Consider the following 19,298-nt stretch of genomic DNA (forward strand, 5'->3'; position numbering starts at 1 on the left):
TCAGTTGTGTGGGCATTAACATCCTACAGGGAGCCCAAACAACAAGGCACCAATTAAACTATCTAATGGTAAAATGAAGCAGTGTTTACCACGTTTTGTTTTCAAAAGAAAGCCAGAATAATCTCCCGAAAGGCTTCCATTAAACTTTCCCACATATGGATTTTTAAAAAGTATTGGTAAAACTAGCAGAAAAAGTACAGGTGATGTGGTTTACATGGAATTGATATATTTATGCATTTATTCTCCCCTAGCAGGAGACATTTTAAAAGGAAGAACTTAGTGACACTGAACAGTATTCAAATCCTACCTTTTCCACAGACAAAGAATATTTCCTAGTGTTTATTGAAATGACAGTACCTTGCATCAGGATTATAGGATTGAATGACAAAATGCGTTAAAAGCCCCTAGTAAAATGCCTAGCACATAGCAGATCTCGATGTTTATTGGCCTGTACTTAACCAAATGTGAAGATGGAAGAGATTCTTCATTCCACCCAGGTGCAAGGCCTTAGAGAAATTGCCAAAAGATTTGCACCACGTGGGATTTGCCAGAAGCATTTCCACCATAGAATGAGATCTAGGTGGGCATAAACCCTATTCATCCTGAAGAAATAGCTTTAGATTTACGTCACTCTGAGGAAACATATTAAAATTTCGTATTTCTTTCTGAAGTCTTATTCCTACTGAGTTAGTGAGCTTGTCATCTGTATATAAAGACTCACTTTCAAGGAGAATGAAATATAGTTCTCTTCTGTAATCAGGGACTCACCTCTGTATCCTCCCTAGTAACATCAGCCATCGTGACTCTGGCTCCCTAGCAACCATGTCTTTCTATATCAGACAGCTTTATTTGAAACAATGTTCACTGGAGAAATGGGAGGAGAAAAGAGTCCACGTAAATTTTTTTTTTTTAATGAAATATCCATGAGAATCAGTACAGTCAATGCTCCCTTGGGATGCTAAGCAATTTTCCTTGTATAATTTTAATAAAAAGTTAAAAGAGCATAGATTTGTCAGAGACCTGAATATATATATTTCATCAGGTAAGTACTTTGTCCCAAACCTATACTAAAAGAGCAGTAATATAAGAAGTGGCAATTCTGTTCAAACTAGAAAGTTCTAAAGAGCAACACACCAAATATTTCATGAGAGCTTTGTGTTTCTAAACACAATTTTGATGCAACAGTCTGTACTTTGAGTCTTTCTGTCCTCCGGCCTCTGGGTGAGCTCATTTCTATACTGAGTTGGTTCTCAGTGCCAAAGATCTGACAGAACATAGGAAAGTTTAACCAAATAATTCACTTTATTTAAAACAGATTTACTACTGTCATCAGGAACACTGTGTCCCTCCTGGCCTCATTTTATGGCCCAAGCACCTGATGGGCTTGTTCCTGACACACTCAGTCCTCGTCAGTCCTCACGACCTGCCTCAGTCTTCCTCACTGACCCTCCGTACAAACTCCACTTCAGGTCCACTATTTTCCCAGCCAAAAGCAGTGATCACAGGTAGCCAAACTTCATTTTCTCATTGCCAACAGAGTAACGCATGTTCTTATCCGAGTGAAGAAGATACCAAAAAAAAATCATGCTTTACAAAAATGATTGATATTCTAAACCCAGAAGTATCTAATACAGATATTAAGCAAATAGTACCACCTAAAAAATTATATATTATGCTTTTAAATCTTATTCTATGCATAGATATATGATATCTTAATGAAAGTATTTTTTTTTTAAACTTTCAATAATAATGTGTTTATAAATATATTGCATCTTAAACTTTTCAAACTATTTTAACATTTTTTTATACAGGGTTATCTTGAAAAACAGTGAAACAAAAAATGCAAACTCTTATTATCCCCATGTTATAGACAATGAAACTAAGACAGTGACTTGTTCAATGTCATATAGTAAATTAGTGACAGAACAGATCTAGAACCAAGGTGTCCTAAGTATGAGTTTAAGACACTGAGGGAAATCCTGGGCCTCTTTGAGTCAGAACAGACTAGAGCAGATAAGTCTCTTCATTGTGCTTCTATCTTTCCAGGTCCCAAGGTCAGTCCCACCTTAATTGATGTTCTTTCTCTCCTTTCAGGCCAATGCCTATTTTTCTTTTTTAAATAAATAAATTTATTTATTTATGGCTGCATTGGGTCTTTGTTGCTGCACGTGGGCTTTCTCTAGTTGTGGTGAGCGGGGGCAACTCTTCATTGTGGTGTGTGGGCTTCTTATCGCTATGGCTTCTCTTGTTGTGGAGCATGGGCTCTAGCTGTGTGGACTTGGTAGTAGTCGTGACACATGGTCTCAGTAGTTGTGGCGCAGGGGCTTAGTTGCTCTGCAGCCATGTGGGATCTTCCCAGACCAGAGCTCGAACCTGTGTCCCCTGAATTGGCAGGTGGATTATTAACCACTGCGTCACCAGGGAAGTCCCAGGCCAATGCCTATTGTAATTGCTCCCAACTCATAGAAAAACAAGAGAGACTGTGTTGATTTCAATATCTGGCTTTGCAGCTCTACTTACAAGGGAAGGAGAATAGCACAAACATAAGATATATGCCACCAACCAAGATATTTAACAAGGGACCCAACAATTTAGACAACACTCAGTTACTTAATACTTCCTACCCCCCGGGCACTTTTCTAGGCCTTTGGGGGAAAAAAAAACAACAATGAAGAGAAGAGACAACAATCCATCCTCATGGGACTTACATTCTAGGAAGAGGAGACAGACAATAACAAACATAATATGTAGGTGAATTATATAGCATACGAGATCATGATAAATCCAAGGGGCTCAAAGTAGGGCAGGGTAGAGAGTTTGGGAATGCTGGATCATGGGTGGGAGCAGGGCTGCAATTGTCAGTGGTGTGATCAGGGTATAAAACAATGGACAGTACATAGTCCCTCCTCCAAAGAATCTAGCAGAACCTTGGGAAGGGAAGAGGAACAGAGCAGGAAGGACTGACCATACACAGAGTATTAACAAATATGACGCCACCATGAACATGTTTTAATACTCACTACATAGACTATGTCTAAACAGGATAAGTCCAGAGATTACCTAACATGTACAATTCAATTTACGTCCCCTACAACCTCTGGGGATACGTCCCTCCAGGGACTAACCTATGAGATCTTAATTTATGTTTGCTCCTGTGTTCAGGCTGAATAGATTCCCAGGTTTCCTCATACTCCATATGTATCATATCCTGACTCCTCCTCAAGACAAATTCTGGATGCAAGAAATTCCCTTTTTAAGGAATGTCCTTGTAGTTAGCACCCACCGAGTTCTGGAGCCAAGGTCAACTTGATTCCAGATAAACTGCCATCTCTCCTCTCCATGTCCGCTGGACTCATCAATGAGGTGCTCCTGGGCCGATGGGCTTGAATTCCACCTACTTTCCATCCAAGGTTATTTTACCCCAAATCACACTCCCTTCAAGAGGGAGCAGGACACCTTGTCAGTTTAGTGCATTTTTCTCTCTTCCTACTGTACCTCCAGGGTATCCCACACTGTCTTATCCAGAATATCAGTTCCTTCCTCTTTTGGTCTTCTTTCTTTCCTCCGACCAATCTGTAGACTCTATACCTCATAATAATTTACAAATTTCTGTTTTCTCTACCTGATGTATCCAAATAGATCAGCACTGCTAAATGCTTCTACTAAGAGCATTTGAAACATGATAGGTCTTGGATACAAATTGCTGCCTATTATCTCTCCATAATAAGAATTCTCTCCTCAGCCAAGTGGAAGTATAAGGTCAGGTTCCAAGGTAGCCAGCTAATTTAAGCTCAAAATTCGGCTTCTGGAAAATTAAAATGAAAACCACCAGAGAACCCAAATATAGTTTAAACCCCTACTGTCCTTTGATTGTACAGACGTTATCAAGAAAGGTGGAGCCTGACTGGGTAAGTCAAGTGTAACTACCAGAGATGAAAAGAGAAATTTAACCACAGATGGAAAAAGAAATACAATAAGCTGTTATGTATATGTAATTCTTGAAAGGTTTGGTTTTCAATATATGAAGAGCAAGAGAATATATTTAGGTAAGGACTCTTTTTACAAAACGAATCAGAAAAAGAAAGGACGAGTATTCATAAAGCTTATTTTAGTATACTTTTTTTTTCTAAACATCAAAAGTAACAAATGACATTCTAAACATGACATAATTTATTCCTTAAAGAGAAAAATAAATATAGAATATACTTTTGTCTATATTAGTATATTTGTTGTATGTTATATTTATTTTATTTATTATTATGTATGATGAATATTTTTCTTTACTAATGTTTTCTAAAATGAGTTTTTATTGTAAAATAGTATATGTAAAAATTATAAAAAATTTTGAAGATGCAGAAAATCATATATCACATATTACATATATAAAAGCATTGCTTAGGTGCCAAAAATACAAGTTTATGCCCCAGGGCAGAATGTATGCCATTCCACACTAGCCTGGTTCCTTGGTTACCTTTTGGTCTTAAATACAAGAGAATTTATATTTCAATGATAACATCAATAATAAAATTAAACTGAAATTAAGAAGGAAAGAAATATGCCAGGCATATTTGAGATAAAATTCCCAAATATATTGGGATAAATATATATATTGAGATAAAATTCTTCCCTGGCCATCCTCACTCCTGGGTCCTACTGCTGGCTCTGCCATTAACTAGCCATGTGATGGGGAATCTTTGGATAAATCACTTGATGTCTCCTAGTCAAAGTTCCATCAAATTGATATTTCTCAAAGCTAAGTATCTAGGATTCAGATATTTTAATCAAGTACATTAAATAAAAGCCAGTCCTTCTGGAAAAAATAAAATAGTAATAACTCAACTATAAAATTCAACTTTTACATCTTACAAATTACCTATACAATTTATCTCCTAAACAGTAGCCTTTTATCTTAATTATCTGAGAATAAAATGAAATATCTTATGAATTTTTTCTTCTTATTATTGCTTTTTACCCATATTCTGAGAAATTTTTGAAGGAAAACTAAGTAAATGTATTTCCTTGCTTGAGGACAGAAATAAGTACAAAACTAACTAATCCTAGTTCCTATAGCTAGGTTGAGTAAGTTTAAGCAGAAAAAATTTAACCATCTAAATTTACCGAGAGTGCTGTCAGGATTAAAGCTAGGCTCTTCGAATAAAGCAATCATGCTGAATTACGAGAACAGCAAAATAAAAACTGGATTTTTCTCAAGAGTATAGTGAATGTCTTTGCCTACACCCTTCAGTTCTAAAAATGTTACATACAAAAGATCTATCAAAGATTAGGTATCAATAAGATTAGAGATCATTCTTCCAGTCTTTAAAATTCATTTCACTTTCAGGATATCTCTAGAAACCAACCTAACCCAGTTCGCTCTTACTTTGAAAGCCAGGTCCCAGCAATTCTGGGACTCTTCTAAATTGGATAATCAGCAAGAGATTCCTTGATATTGGGTACTTTTAGCTACATCTAGGAAATAAAAATAGTTAACTCAAGAATCTCTTATGGAATTTGTTCATAGCTTATTTTATCACTTATTCACAAATATTTCTTGAGTGTCATCTATGGAGGCACTATTTTAGGCCCTTAGGTCAAAGATCCTTGTCCTCGTGCCTTTGAGAATCTTATATTCTAATCTGCAGAGACAGACAATAGATGATACACACTACAAATGAGTAAATAACATAGTGTATTAGAATGGTAAGTGCTGTGAGAAAAAGAAAAAGTAGAACATGGTAAGAGGGATAAAGTAGACCAGGATGGGATGGTTCAAAGTGGGGTTGGGATTGCACTAAGATTTTTGTATTGAGTATTAAGTACCTAGAAGGATGGTGTGGCCATCAAATGACACTAGGAATATGGAAGGAAGAGCAGGTTGCAGAGGGGAGGGTCATGGGGCATGTGGGCTGAAGTTTGGAGATTTGGGGCTTAGTTTGGGATGTGCCAAGAATGAGATCTCTATTAGAAATGAGCGTCTGATGATACACTTGATTCTACATTATATTAAGATGGAGTGGGAGACTGATTTTTGTCATACTCATTCAGAGGTCGAGGGGGAAATTGGAAACGTCTGAAGAAAAACAAAGATACAGATGTCCTACTGAACCATTAGCCTTCTAAGGAAGAGCTTAAGTTTTGATATAAACGAAGTTAAAAATCTTTCTGTCTCATCAAGACATGTCCATATAAGAATGGTTGTATTTTACTTTCAGAGATGTAATAAACTTCATAGGAAATAGACACTTGGATCTTAAAAGAGAATGACATAAATTATAAGCCACATGGACAGGTTTCACAAAGGGAAGAAATGAACTTCCTTGGGGATAGGGAACTCTAAAACAAGCTACTTTTCCTTCTCTGGTTGCCCAAATTCCCATTGCCCTGAGACTCAGATTCTGAAAGAAAGAAGCTGTAACTAAAGGATGTTGGCAGTGGACAGTGACATCTCCTGCTACAGAACAGATGGCATTGAACTTAGTTGGAGAAAGTTGTTAAATGCTTCATAAGAACCTCTGATTTTATGAAACCCACATAATATCTAGAAAAAAATGGTTATGTAATATTTTAACTAAACGTTTTTAATTTTCCTAATTGACTATATATTGACACTTAAAAAAATGATCTCCCAGTAAGCTGAGTTGGAGACTTTCAAGTAGTGAAGGAGTAAGGAGTTGCAGCTCCCACTGAATCCACTACACCTTTGTTTAGCTAGAGCATCTCTTCCTTTGTGTCACTTTCAGAACTTCCCAACTTGTATCTCATTCATCTCCATCTCAGTCTTTGTCCCAAACCAAGTATCTGAAGGTCACACAACACAAAATAATCCTCTCACATCATCTCTGGATTTTATGCTTCTAAAGTCCTACATCCATATTAAGCAGGTTATAAAATCACAGTGGGTGTGTGTGTATATATATATTTTGATACACACACATTTCAGATCCTTATCTAGATGCATTAGTAGAGATTCAGCAAAAGTTGCCTATCTATTGATTGTCCCCCAGTGTGTCTGAAATTCAGCTTAAATATTGAGACAACATTTGAGATCATTTAATCCCCATTTCACTTTTCTCCACAGGACAATGACCAAAATGTTGAAGGTGATGGAAGAGATTAATTTTAAAGTATTTTAAAAACTATTTCTGTCTGTTCCTCAATAATCATAAATGTATTTTTAAAAGATTAAAAATGTAATTAGAAAAGAAAATTCCATTTGCTTCATATCTATTGCAGAACTGAATCAAATTACTTGGATTTGGTCAAGATTTCTGCTTGATTAGCATTTTATGATTCATTTAAAGCATCATGTGAATTGTAGAGCATTGCTGAGCCAAGACAGATTTGATCTGTGAGCACTTTATTAAATCTGACAAACCCTAATTTGGTTTGTTTTCATTTCTGTAGTGTTTAACTGATGCAAAAAAACAAATTACATGTAAATGATGATTAAAAACTTGTTATCAAAAGAGGTACCGTCACGTTGCTTTAAGCCTGTTTATTGGAGTATAATCCTATTCTCTAGCTTTTAAGGAAAAGAGGCAAATATCTCAGTTAATTACTGCTTCATTGGTAGTACCCCAGAACAAGCACAGTTAAGTGTTCAAAGTTCCAAAGTAATTGGCAAGGACTTAGAAGAACCAGGACATATAAATTTGCGCTAACAACTTAAGCTAATTGGCAAAATGGAAATAAATACAAGAATGTAGTGATTATCTGGCACTGAAATAAAAAGAACGGCTGACGGTGAGCACAAGCCAAGAACACAAGTTCAACTAAACCTGTGATAGTTGCAAGACACCTTAATTGGGATTTCGAATGAAATAGTGTGCTCAGAGCACCTCTATTTGATCACTGTGCACGTACCTGAGAGGGAAATGTCTATACAGACGAAGGGCCACAGTAAGTAACAGCTCTTTATGTCTACACTTTCTGTACAATATACACTAGTAAAGCAGAGGAATCTCTTTGTGAATGCAGAAAAATGCCTCAAAACATTATTTGTCATACAAATTGGAAAAACTGTCTCTATGGCATTGAAAAAGCCCCCAAACGCAGCACATTCCCTGAGTGATGTGTGTTATAGGGAGATGTTTCCACCTGGGTGGCATAAGCCAACCAAAGGAAAAAAAACCCTAGATCACTGGTGCTCCTCTAAACATCACCTGTTATTATTATTCTGTTCTTAGCTTGATTGTCTGAAGTCCTTGAACAGAGCATATACTCTCCAGAGCACAGCTAAGGGAGGGGGATTTTTTTTCTACCTTGCAAAGTTCAACTGCAGCAAATCGTTAAAAAAAAAAAATTACTGGTTGAAACCTTTGAGGTGGAGTCCAGCCATAAAATGAAACAGATGCTTTGCAGTGAGGGAAGGACGGTGTGGTGAGGCAATACACTTTTACAGGGCAAACACGGCATCAGGATGGTAGGTGCAGCCGGCTTCTTTGACAGTAGCTCTATGGTACTATTATACACGTGGCAAACAGGAGCAGGGAATTCACACACAATGCCAGTATCTTCACTTTATATTTTCCTTATTGAAATACACATCAGTTTTATACTTTACTCCTCACCTCCATCCCATCCTCAACCCCTTTACTTCTCTCCAATCCTGAGGATGTGCTGGAGCTGACCAGTAGCAGAGACAGTGGTGGCTGTGACATTCTCAGGACTGGTCCCCATTCTACCTTTCCAGACTCATCTTCTACCCTTTACCCACTGTGCTTCCACATTTTCTATGTCCCCATCGCAGCAAGGAGCTCCCCACTCCTGGATCCTCTGCATGCTTTGATGACATCTTCTCTATCCCAAGAACATCCCTGACTGGCTACCATCCACCCACCCTAGACCCAGCTCAGTTGTGAACTCCTCTGTGAAGTACTCCCAATTTCTCCTAACAAGGAGGGGTTCAGAGTCAGAGATATGCTTGAAAAACCCAGTTCTGCCACTTACTATGGGTATAACTCCTGCTCATGTGGTGAAACCTGTTTTCTCATTTGTGAAACAAGCATATTAACAGGTGTCTTCCCTGGCAGTCCAGTGGTTAAGACTTCACCTTCCAATGCAGGGGCTGCAGCTTCAGTCCTTGATGGAGGAGCTGAGATCCCACATGCCTAGTGGCCGAAAAACCAAAACAGAAGCAATATTGTAACAAATTCAATAAACACTTTAAAATTGGTGCACATCAAAAAACAATCTTTAAAAACAAAAACATGTGTCTATCACTGTCAGCTGCCTCTCAGGGTTATTATCAAAATTAAATCTTTAGCACAGTGCCTGGCGCAAAGTATCCATCAATGGTTGCTGTAATTACTATCACCTGTTCTGCCAGAACACTTTGTCATGATTCTATAACGCTGTTTATCAGATCATATAATAATTGTTAGCTTGTCAATCTCCTAACTAAAAAAGGTCTGCTCAGCTCTGTGCCTCCAATAACCAGAAGGAGCCTGACACCTAATATATAATAAATACATGTGTGCTTAATTAATATCCATCATCAATGCTCTTTATGATAGCGTTTTAAAGGGTTCTTAAGGAAAGCTTTCACATACGGCTTTTTCTTATCCACAGCTCTATGGATGAAATGCAAATAGAAGAATACAGCTCAATAGTACAGTCGTTCAGAAACCAGTGGTAGCAGGCATTTCTGGAAGTAGAGGAGAAAGCAGATCGGAAGATAGGAAAGTACGAGAGAGTCTGCCTTGGGGAAACTGGGTCCCACTGAATGTTGAGTCCCTTGGCCAGGGCATGTGGTGGAGTTTGCATGGAAGAGGAAGTCACAGTCAAAAATTACAAACAGGGCTTCCCTGGTGGCGCAGTGGTTGAGAGTCCGCCTGCTGATGCCGGGGACACGGGTTCGTGCCCCGGTCCAAGAGGATCCCACATGCCGCGGAGCGGCTGGGCCCGTGAGCCATGGCCGCTGAGCCTGAGCGTCCGGAGCCTGTGCTCCGCAACGGGAGAGGCCACAACGGTGAGAGGCCCACGTACCGCAAAAAAAAAAAAAAAAAAAAAATTACAAACAGAAGGGAACAAACCATCACAGAAAAGAATCTCAACAAACAGCATAATTTGCAACCTAAGAGTTACATGTAAAAAGCAACCTGAGTGGTTTTCAATGTTAAAAGTAACAAAGACAAGACAGGCAGATTTGAAAAACAATTAAACAAAAATATTAAATAATTCGTGCGATGAAAACCTTAAATGGATGGATTAAAGAACAGGTAGGGAAAGAATAAGTGCACTGGAAGAGAGATATAAGAAAGAAAATAGCCTAAACTATATCTGGAATTCCTGGGCTTAAAAATCATTGTGTAAGTTCAATAGTTATTAAGGCAGCTGGATACACAGATACTGAAAGTAAATTAAATGTGTAGTAAATTCTTCAGATTAACTGTTTTCTAATACCATGTAATACTATGTATTCAACAGCTATCAAGTTATTTATTGTTTCTTGGATGGAACTATATGAATTGATGCTCATGACTAATATTTATATGAAATAGTTGTCCATGTTTCGCCTAATATTAAAAATAATGAACTTTCATAGTGGTAAATAATGATTCCAGAATTACTTCAGAATCTAGGGAGGATACTTAGTTAAGTCAGATTCTCCCCTCAAAAATACTATACACCGAACAACACTTGGAAACTTCAGTCAGCCATACAAGTAATCTCAAACTTTGTAATTTATGGTTTAAATTGTGAATAAAACATGATTAGACATAAACCCAACCCTTCACACTAGAACAGTTTTCAAACCTACATGTTAAAGGAAGGATTTTCGTATATCTTCTTAGACATACAACCAATAAATTGTGGGAGTAATCATAAAGTGACACCTATGATTTTCTTCACTTGTGAGCAGAAGGTAGGCAACCTGAGAGCAGTGATTTTGTCTTTCAGTCTAGGAGGTAGAGGTTCTCCAGTAATTTCCCGGTTGCAGCCCCAGGCTGCACATACAGCCTGTGGGATAGTGGTGCCTATAGAACTAAAAGAAGCTGACAGCAGATCCAGGAGGAGTACCCGTTTCAGGAGCAGTTTGTTCTTCACTTGTGAGCAGAAGGTAGGCAACCTGAGAGCAGTGATTTTGTCTTTCAGTCTAGGAGGTAGAGGTTCTCCAGTAATTTCCCGGTTGCAGCCCCAGGCTGCACATACAGCCTGTGGGATAGTGGTGCCGCTTATAGAACTAAAAGAAGCTGACAGCAGATCCAGGAGGAGTACCCGTTTCAGGAGCAGTTTGTCAGGAACACAGGATGAACCAAATTGCCAACACGGCCAACACAGGGACAGAAAGATCCATCTCAAAGTTAAAAATGAAGGAGGGTATGATTCCAGTCCTTTATCCACAGATATCATATGAGTGTGAAGTTAGAACACAGACATTTGATATCATCTACCAAGAACTGTGGGAAAGGCTCTACTTCCCAGAAACTACTGGGAAAGGCTCTCGAGACCTAATCGGATGAAATAGTAACACCTTGCCTCTAGGTAGTGTGATGACAACTAGGGTTCCACTTTAAATTCCTTCTCAGACTTCCCTGTGAGTAGGTGGGGCTTGTTAGTTGTCATCATTTTACAGGGAAAGAAGCTAAGAAAGCTCATGGTTAAGAGACTTGCCTCAAGCTGCCCCATGAGTGGATCTAACAGCTTCTTTTCATTTCACGATTAATGCGGTTGTTTTGAAATAGCCCTTCTCTTAGGGAGGACTGGAGGCAGAGAAGGAAAACACAAGAGAGTTTTAGAGAGAGTTCTTAAAGAATTAAGAATAGTTTTACTCCCTTCCCGCCAGCCTTTGCCATCTATCTGGCTGCTCAGTCTTGACCTCTCCTTCTCCCCCACTTCCAATCTAGCACTGAATCTTGGCAAGTCTGCCTCCTAAATGCCTCTCAATCCTCGTTTCCATGCCACCCCCAACCACCATCATAGCTAGACCTCCAATATCTCTTGCCTCGATTACAGGCATCCCAGCCCACAGACTTGCCTGCTTTAATCTGTTCCTTGTCCTTCAGTGACAGTGATTTTTTTAAAACTAAGTCCGATCAGGACTCTGCCATGTCCCCTTCATTGATTTTCAGTGACCTCAGCATAAAATATAGTCCAACTCCCGACATGGTTTATAATGATCTTTCTGACCTGGGCCCCAGCTTATCTGTATAGTCTCATCCTGCATCACTTGCCCTTCACTCACCATACCCCCATCCTGCCAAATCATTTCATTCCTCCAACCCGCCATGCTCGTTCATCCTCTGAGCCATGTTCATGCAGTTCCTGCTACCATGAACACCCTCCTTTCTCTCACCACTTATATTAGCCAACTCCTATTCACACTTCAAATCCCTTAGCTGTCATTTTTCTGCCAGAAATCTTGTAAATTGTGTTTGCTCTCACTTTCCTGCATTCCCTACATGACGGCAAATACTAGGAGGGCAGGGTACCTGACTTAATTACCACTGAATCCCCAGTGTCTTGCAGTGCCCATGAAATTAAATATTTCTTCTTTACATTATTTTTAAGCTTTTATTGGAATATAAAATAGTTACAAAAACATGTCCAAATCATAGCTTAAAAGTTCAAAAAATTATCACAAATCAAACACACTGAGATTAAGAAATAGAACATGACTTACCCCCCAGAAGGCCCCCATCGTGCCCCTTCTGGTGAATACATCCTGGTGGGTGATTATAATCCTGGATTATAACAGCATAGATTAATTTTGTTTGCTTTTACTTTACATAAATCATACAGTACATTTGTTTTTGTGTCTGATTCTTCTGTTCAACATTATGTTAGGAAGAATCATCCATATCGTTGCATATGGTTATAGATCACTCATCACGGTAGTGCCTGCATCCAATAAACATTTGTAAATAATAATATTGTGAGTACATAATAATGAGTGAAACAATGATCACTAACATCCAGAAGAGGAAGTAAATCTCCACATGTCATGGAATGAAGGAAATGGACCAACCTTTGTTTTCAACCTGAGTCCCCAAAGGTTACAGGAAATATAACATATGGTCCATTGATATGTGTCCCAGCACCCTTCCCGATGTCATAATAGCAAATGGAAACATCAGCAGCAATAGGATCACTCATTCCTTTTCTGTGGTTTTATTTTTAAGGTGTGTCACCTCCATAATAAGAGCCAGGTGCAAAAGGCATCATTTGAATTATAAGACAGTGTCTAGAACACAACCTTCCTGGAGGTTACAAGCAGGCAATACAGATGTTAAATACTGGGTGACTTCCTCTTCTTCGTGTTTACAGTTTCCTTTTTCATAGGCCAAGTGGTCTGTGATCTGTCAGGAATGAGGGGTGTACAAGGCAAGTAAAGGAAGCAGCAAATTGGAAAGTGATGGAAGAGGGCACAGTGCTGGGAGAGAGGGGTGTGTGTGAGAGCCTCAGGTGGGGAGCCCAGAAGTAGTGCCATGGTTCTCAACTCTGACTACAAGTGAAAATTCCTTGGAGAAAATACTGATGGCTGGGCTCCATCCCAAGCCAATTATTTCAGGATCACTAGGGGTGCAGCTTTGACATCAGTATTTTTTCAAGGCTTCCCCGGTGGATCTTACAGGCAACCAGGTTTGAGAACCACTGTTTTAAAACAGGTACCGGAGTGAGACAATAAACAGACACACCTGAAGTTGTTCTCAAACTTTATTATGGGGGAATTTCACCTGGAGAGCTTGTTTAAATTGTGGATTCTCTCAAACCCACCCTGCACCTCCCCCAGAAGATCAGATTCAGTTGGTCTGGATGAGCCCTAAGAATCTACATTTGTAACAAGCTCCCAGTGATCTGGAAGCAGTAGAAACTCTGGGGAAGAGATGGCGGATGAAGAGCTGGCGAGGTGGAATTATGACCATGAGGATAACTCTTCCCAACCTTGGTCCAGAGTGAGTACACTAAAACTCAGTCCTGAAAGAAGTAACAATTTTTTTTTCTTAAAATGAAATTTGGTATAGGATAACAGAAAGTATGACTACTTATTAAAATTTTGTTTGCCCTTAAATTTAAATATTTCTGAAAATACTTGAATATTACTGAATGGGCACCAGTTACCTCTCCACCTTCCCTTACTTTACACAGAAGCAAACTTACCATGCTGTCTGAAGAGGACACTCTATTTAAATTGGCTCTATAATGCATGATTTTCTAAAATGGAGAGCTCTGTCACCCTGAGTGTGCTTTGATATGATGATTATCTGATAATTAATAAGCATCCTTTAAAATTAACACCATACAGCTTTTAAGAAAGCCAGTGCATAGAAAGACTTTATTTGAACGACTAAATGGGGAAGATGAATTAAATGGTCTCTGAGGTTTCTTTCATTATAAGAGATGAAAAATTCAGGTTGAGAGTATCAGTTTTTATCCCCCTAAACACCTGCTAGATCATCTTTGTTATTGTCATCTGCTTCCACATTCAAAGAGATTGCAATGTACAAAATACAACAGAAAGCAATTGTTGCACAAGATATCATTCAACAAAATGTAAGCAAACGGCGTGTCCTTGAGCATGCTCAGAAAGCCCCAGGCAGCCGAATCAGGGCCTGAGGATGAATCAGATTGCCCACAACTGTGTGACCTTCAGCACGCAGCTCAGCCTTCCTGGACCATAGTTTTCTTGCTTATAAAAGGAAGCTGCTGATAATAGCTCTGTTTACTGAGCTCCTGTGTATTAGGATTTTCATGCGTACCTTTATACAATAACTCTATGAAATATTATCCCATTGTATAATAAGAAAATTGAAACTCCAAGAGGTTAGGTAACTGACCCAAGGTCACGCTCCTAAATGGCAGGACAAGAAACCAATTTTACTATCCTTGAAGTTCCTGGAGTTGAGCGCCCATGTCCTGCTCGCCACTGAGTCACGTGGTTCTAGCACAGTGCTTGGCACATAATGGGAGTTCAGTAAACATTTCTTAAGTCCCTGAATTAACATGGCTCTTAAAACCATGTTCTTTATCCTCCTAATTATTGTATTATATATGCATCAAAAAGTGGGTGCTGGGATTAATATCCCAAAATAAATTTTTGGACCCAAGGTTAGAAATATTTGAAAAGCTCAGAATTTTGTTTCCAGGGAGTTTAAAGGAGGGACTACAAAGTTGTTCGGTGGCAGTTTGCCATGGTAACCAGAAAATAAGATAGGGCAAGAGTCTTGGTGTACTCCCCACCTTCTTACTTTTGTGATTTTAAGGCCAGTTAGCTAATCTCAATTTTCTTATCTGTGAGAGCCAATGTGAATCCAATGATCTCTGTGCTTCCTTCAAATACAGACTTCTATTGTACACACATTTTTAAATAAAAAGGCAGTCCACCACCCCAATTTTAAATATCACCCAACATTCACTCACCTAGGGGAAGATCCAAGTGTTTAATTTGCACAGAGTATCTGTAAATAGGGGACAATTGGCTCTTTTGCAGATCATATTTACCCAAGAACCTGCAGTCCTTCTCCACTCTATTTATCTTTAGTCTATAGGTAGTCTCTTTTTCAGATAAGGAGGGGAAAATCTGGTATTATATTCAGAATGAGCAAAAATATTTCCATTTCACTCAAGAGTCCTTGAGTTTTCTCTTACCAAGATGAGCCCACAAAGCATTTAGAAACTATAGAAAACTCTATGCAAATAAAAGTTTTGTTAAACAGACAGCATATTCAAGAATTGGGGAGGGCCAGTGAGTCAAAAATTATTGTAGATTTAGAATCTTACACTTAACAATTATGGTCATGGGGTAGCTGCACAGTAATTCTTAGCCCAGTCAGATAATAGAAATGGGAATCTGGAAATGCCTACAAATTACCCAGGAGAGGGAATAGAAAACCTACCTTAGGTCCCATGTAATTCCTTTGCAATCTGACTTCACAAGGCACCAGTTACTTCTCTATCATCTGTTCCAACAGCCTGTTCTTTTTCATTCCACTTCTCTCTCACTTGTTCATTTAACCTGCATTATATTCTTATCATGTGCACGAGGTGGTGAAGATCGAAGAAGTAGTAGAAAAATGGAGGGAGACCCACAGACAAAAACTCAAGTGCCATAAATGAATACTGGTTCTAAAAACTCAGACTTTGGATGCAAACAGACCTGAGTTTTAATCCCAGCTCTACTGGCCGTGTAAACTCGAACAGTTTATTTCACCTTTCTGAGTTTAGTTTCCTTATCTGCAATCAATCAATAAATAGTGATGTTGATGATATTTACTTCATAAACCTGCTCTAATCACTTAAATAGGTAATATGTGTAAAGAAGTTCATGGTGCCAATTATATATCTGATCCCCCCGAAAGAGTAGCGGTACAGGACGAGCCCAGATGAGGGAGCAATTAATTTTAACCAGGTTTCCTAAATGTTTAACAGGCTCACTGCCGTCTGTACCAAAGAACGTTCCTTTGTTCTTAAAACTTACTTAGTCTTGTTGGTATTAGTAGCCTGACTCAGTGTTCATCTCAAGATCTTGTTACAAAACTCTCTGGTCCTTCACTGAATCCTTTCTCTCTTTCCCTCCCCAAGTTCTAGTCCTTGAGTCCTGAATCTCCCATTTGAACATATTCCCTCTCATGGGTCAACTGCCACATCTGTGCTTCTGACACCTTCATCCCCACCTTCAGAGTTGAGCGGACCTCCAAACTGAAAGGGCAGAGGACACAGAAGAAAAAGTCAGACACAGCAGGGCTATAACATGCTCCAGAGACCACAGTGCTGGGGATCAAAGGGGAACTTCTGAGCTCATCTCAAACACAAAAGCTCTTTGCTAAGGTCCACCTCTCATGTCAACCTCCCTGGACTGGGGGAAACACTGATGTGCAAATTTCCTAAAGCACTGCTTTTATTAGTTTTCTTTCCCACTTCAAGGTCTCCTATTACCTTCTGCTTCAAATATAAGTTTCTCAGCAAGGACGCCTTCTCCGTACTCAGCTGTACACTGACCACCTCTCCCCAAAGCTACTTTCATCAAACCATCTCCTTGCTGACAAATTTGATAGCCTGTTTATTTCAAAGTTATCATAGATGGGAAAGTGCCTAGTGCTTTGCCAGACACATAGACTGTTCAATAGCAACTCGTGTTTTTAGATACCACAGGGAACAGTTCTGTGGGTTGCATGATCATGGACATGTGTGTGGGTCTGGTTTTGCCATTTCCATGTGGTGACTCCACATGTTTGATGTTTCCTTGCCACGGAGGCCCCAGGAGATGGAGCCCTCTTTGCTTTCCCCTTTACAGGGAAGACTTCTAACTTGCCTCTGCACAGTCCCCAAAATTTCTAGACACAGGGGAGAACTGTCAGAGCCAGAGGGGAAAACAGCTGTAGTTATATTGCGGGTCTAGATACAGGATATTTATAGAGTGTTATATACTGCCTCAATGGAAACTTGTGAGAAGAACAAGCAATGCTCTAAACAGCAACTTGCTTCTTTCTGTAGAACAGAGAGAGTATGTTTTTTATTACTCAGTTAAATCTGGACCTTTTGGTTGGAAAGACAGTGAGATTTATGCTTCCCTAAGAGTTACAGCTTCTCAAACTGCACATCTGAAGACTCAACTGACATTCACAGAGAGGGCGAATTCATGCTTTCATTCATTCAACAAATATTTCTTGAGAGCATGGTATGGTCACAGCCCTGTGCTATATCCTTTATGGGGAAAAACACTCAAGAAACCTCTAAGCTATTAAAGAACACTAGACAAGTATGCAAATTATGCAAAGAATCACATTCTGGTAAAATATAAAGAGAAAAGTATATGTGCTATAAGGATTGAAGAAATCAGGAGACTGAATGTGTTTGGCGAGATCCCAGTATCTTTACGAATATACTGTTATTTGAACTGGAAGAGTAGGTAAGATTTTTGACAGGTAGAGATGAGGAGGGAGTTTTACAGTCAGAATGGCATGAGTAGAGAAGGACATGGGGGTCTGTGTGGGGCACAGTGAATAGCCTAGTCTGACTAGTATGTACAATATGTTTGCAGAAGTAAAATATGACAGGGTTGAAAAGAGAGGCAAAGGTCTGGACATGAATGCCCTTAATTTCCAAGTTAAGGCATTTGGTTTTAGTTTAAAAGCAAATGCCAATCCACTGAAGGATTTTTGAACAGCCGTGATCTGTGCTGTGCTTTCTGAGGCTAAATTCCCAGATGACCTTAAAGGCTTTGCCTATGAGTTGGTCAAGGTCCTTACTATTGTTCGCTGGAAATATTGGCATAGTAACCAGTCTTCCATCCAAAACTAACTACCTGGGAGTATTCACAAGCAATTATATGGTTATTGTGTGATATCTCTATTCTGAGCTACCAAATTCTGTTTTGATCTGGTCATCACCTAATTTTCTCTCCTATTATATGGTGATATAATATTACAATATGATATTGTTGATGACACGACCATATCTCACTGATCTGTGTGTCACTGCTGATCGGCATAATGTTCACACACGGCAGGTTTGTCATAACCTTGTACTGTATTCGTGGAGTGAATGAATGAGAGCGTGCAGGCAGGAATGCCATTCAGCCGATTATTGGAGTGAACCAAGTGACACCGAGGCTTGAACTGAGGTTGCAGCATTGGGAATGGACATGAAAGAGGTTTGCAAAAATAGGTTAAGTCCTGGAACGTTTTCCAAAATAACCAAAAAGCACAATCTTGTTCCTCTTTTGTGAGTTACAGACCACTGTAGTAAATAATGATTTAGGCTGACTCGTCTACATATCCAACAAAGAAAGCATGGATCTGGACAGTGCTCATAGAAAATACAGGACATATCTTTTGTTCTCCTGTCTTATGTGTGGATGTGTAGGTGCACACCGCAACACACAAGCAAATGCACACACATACCGTCCTTGATTTCTGGTTTTATTACCAATTAAGAAATAAAATACAAGAGTAACAGTGACCAAAAAAAGCAATGGGAACCAAAAGAAGCAAATACATAAGTTTTTAAAAACAGGTAAGTCCTTAAGAAATAGTTATGATTAGCAACATGTCTTACCAATAGTCATGATTCAGCCACTGATCTAACCTTTGTTTACCAGAAAAGAAAATGATTGGGTTATCATCAATAGCAGGAAAAAAATGCTATTAAAATGGCTAAAATCAAAAACACTGAAATGCTGGCAAGGATGTAGAGCCAGGGGAGCTCTCAGTCATCACTGGTGGGAGTGCAAAATGGGCAGCAACTTAGGAAGACAGCCCGACAGTTTCTTACAAAACTAAACATAGTCTTACCACATGATCCAGTGATTGGATACCCAAGTGGGTCGAAAATTTACATCCACACAAAAGCCTGCA

The sequence above is a fragment of the Phocoena sinus genome, chromosome 5 (genome assembly GCF_008692025.1).
Source record: "Phocoena sinus isolate mPhoSin1 chromosome 5, mPhoSin1.pri, whole genome shotgun sequence".
In the NCBI taxonomy this organism is placed as follows: Eukaryota; Metazoa; Chordata; class Mammalia; order Artiodactyla; family Phocoenidae; genus Phocoena; species Phocoena sinus.